This window comes from Pundamilia nyererei, unplaced genomic scaffold (assembly GCF_000239375.1).
Source record: "Pundamilia nyererei isolate P.nyererei 1_Seehausen unplaced genomic scaffold, PunNye1.0 scaffold00048, whole genome shotgun sequence".
In the NCBI taxonomy this organism is placed as follows: Eukaryota; Metazoa; Chordata; class Actinopteri; order Cichliformes; family Cichlidae; genus Pundamilia; species Pundamilia nyererei.
In genome coordinates, this window is record NW_005187449.1 from 2902918 (window position 1) to 2905702 (window position 2785).

Consider the following 2785-nt stretch of genomic DNA (forward strand, 5'->3'; position numbering starts at 1 on the left):
ACAGATTTAAAGGGACACCTCACCACCAAATCAAACTTTTTTTTTTCCTTTGGCCCATAGCGCCATTTATCCTTCTAGATTGTTTTAGCATGTGATGAATAATTTTGGAGATATTGGCTGCAGAGATGTCTGGCTTCTCTTAGATTTAATGGAACCAGATGGCACTTGCATTTTGGTGCTCAAAGTATATTTTAAAAAATCAGCAACAGTGTCTTTTTCCAGAAATTATGACCTGGTTACTCATAAAGGAATAAGACCAATCTTTTTGCGAGCATATTCACATATGATTTTCCTGTTTCTCCTGAAGCAGCATAACCTTTTCCCAACCATTGCTTTCTGCCATCCTTTTCCATTCCTCTCTGTTGATGATCTCTATAATCCAGTCTTCTAGTCTTCCAACATGTGCTATCCCATTTTGTTAATGCATCTATCTTCAGGTCTCAGTTTAGTTCAGTGGGTGAGCAAACTACCATTTGTCTCATGGCTAGACTGCAGTGGCCCAGCTTTGAGCAAACCAGAGGGCCTTTGCAGCACATATCTGCTACACTAGCGAAAAAAATGCCCCCCAAAAATCATCTTAAGAGATAAAGACAGTTGTCTGCATATGAAAAATGTTAAAGGCTGATTTACAAGATTGTTCAATGGTGAACTTGGGTGGGGGTAACAAGGCTTTGAGTAGCTTTGAGTAAAGGAGAATGAATCCTAATCCTATTAGAGCACTTCGCGCTCGCACTGCAGGCTTACTTGTTGTTCCTAGAGAATTTAAAAGTAGAATGGGAGGGAGAGTCCTTCAGTTTTCAGGTCCCTCTTCCGTGGAACCAGCTTCCCATTTGGATTCGGGAGACAGACATTATCTCTACTTTTAAGATTAGGCTTATAACTTTCCTTTTTGCCAAAGCGTATAGTTAGAGCTGGACCAGGTGACCCTGAATCCTCCCTTAGTTATGCTGTAATAGGCATAGGCTGCCAGGGGATGTATTGAGTTTTTCCTTTCCAGTCACCTTTCTCACTCACTATGTGTTAATAGACCTCTCTGCATTGACTCGTACCTGTTATTAACCTCTGTCTCTCTTCCACAGCATGTCTTTATCCTGTCTTCCTTCTCTCACCCCAACTGGTCTGGTGCTGCGACCCCAAGCTCAGGGAGGGAACCAAGCCCCTCCCTGAGCTTGGTTCTGCCGGAGGTTTCTTCCTGTTAAAAGGGAATTTTTCCTTCCCACTGTCAGCAAAGTGCTTGCTCACAGGGGGTCATATGATTGTTGGGTTTTTCTCTGTATTTATTATTGTAGAATCTACTGTACAATATAAAGCGCCTTGAGGGGACTGTTGTTGTGATTTGGCGCTATATAAATAAAATTGAATTGAATTGAATTGAATTGAATTGAATAGGCGGGTTTATCCAGAATGAGACAAGATGCACAAGAAGTGATATGAAGCACAAAAAACAAAAAATGACAGGAAGTCACAAGAAAAACACGACCAGACTTGAACACTGTTACCAGAAAGCTGCCAAACAATCTGGCAGTGGTGTTTAAATGGAGAAGGTGATTATAAACAGGAACCAATGAAGACTAGAAGGAGCCAAGTTAGAAAAAGTTGGAAAATAGGCAACCAGCACTGAGATGGAGAGAGAAGGATGTTAAAGAGGCAGATTAACACTAGAAGGAAATGGTAGATCATAACAAGGACAAGATATTTGGTACTGGAAGCAGTGTGATTTCTGGTTGTAGTAAGTGTGTAGTATGAGTTCACAGCTGGCTTTGGTTTCATTCAGCCCAAGAGAATCCAGTTATATAATCTTTCCTAATATATATGTGTTCATTAACATTGACATACAGAACCAACAGGAAGTACAAGCCTGGATATTCTGGCTACCTGGATCTAAATCTGGTAGCTATAGTACATTACCCACAATGCACCTTTACCACTTATTGGCTAGTAAGTAGTCAGATGGTGTTACTCATGGCACATGGCAGCAGCTACAAAGCTCAGGTAAAGTCACTTTCGCTGTCTTTAAAATCACAAGAATTTGTGTCATACATTTCATAAAAGCAAATCTGCAGCCACACAGTTCAATGGCTTCCTTCCATTGTCCTAAAGCCTTTGATGCAGTCAGGTACACAGTAGTAATAAGGCTAGCAGAGATGTGCAGGAAACCTGTTCCTCACAACTTCTAAAAAGAACAAACGTATAAGAAGAAGACATGTCCAGGAGCATTGTGCTAACATTTCTGTCTATCTGTATTCATGTATTAGCATACTTTGAGATTCATCCTCTTGGAATACAACAATACAGTCATAATGATTATTCAAATATTTCCATGTTAAGAATATCATGAAATGAGATTTTAACAGCATCTCTCTTCACTTTACTCTTAAACCTTACAGTTCAGACAGCGTGAGGCCTCGTTCAGCTCTTTCCACGGTGTCATCACTGGAAGAGTGAACACCTTTGTCCTTTACATGCCGATTAGTCCACATTGTTGAGCATTAACACACTCTTCCTCTTTTTGTCACCTGAAGCTGCAGACAGTGTTCTATTCAGAAAACACTCATTGCTGTGGTCTGCTTACCAAACTAAATGGTGGTCCTGAACAGGACAAAACTCCAGAGCAGCTGCTGGTGTTTGTTCAGAGGTCATCTGGAATTATAACTCTGTTATTCTCAGAAATTTAAATGTCTGGAAGAACCGGCTGCTGGTGGTCAAAATGCTTTTATTTATGATAATGTCACTGCCAGTTCAGCTGCCAGCACACAAAACAGATAATGACTCGAGTTTTTTTTTT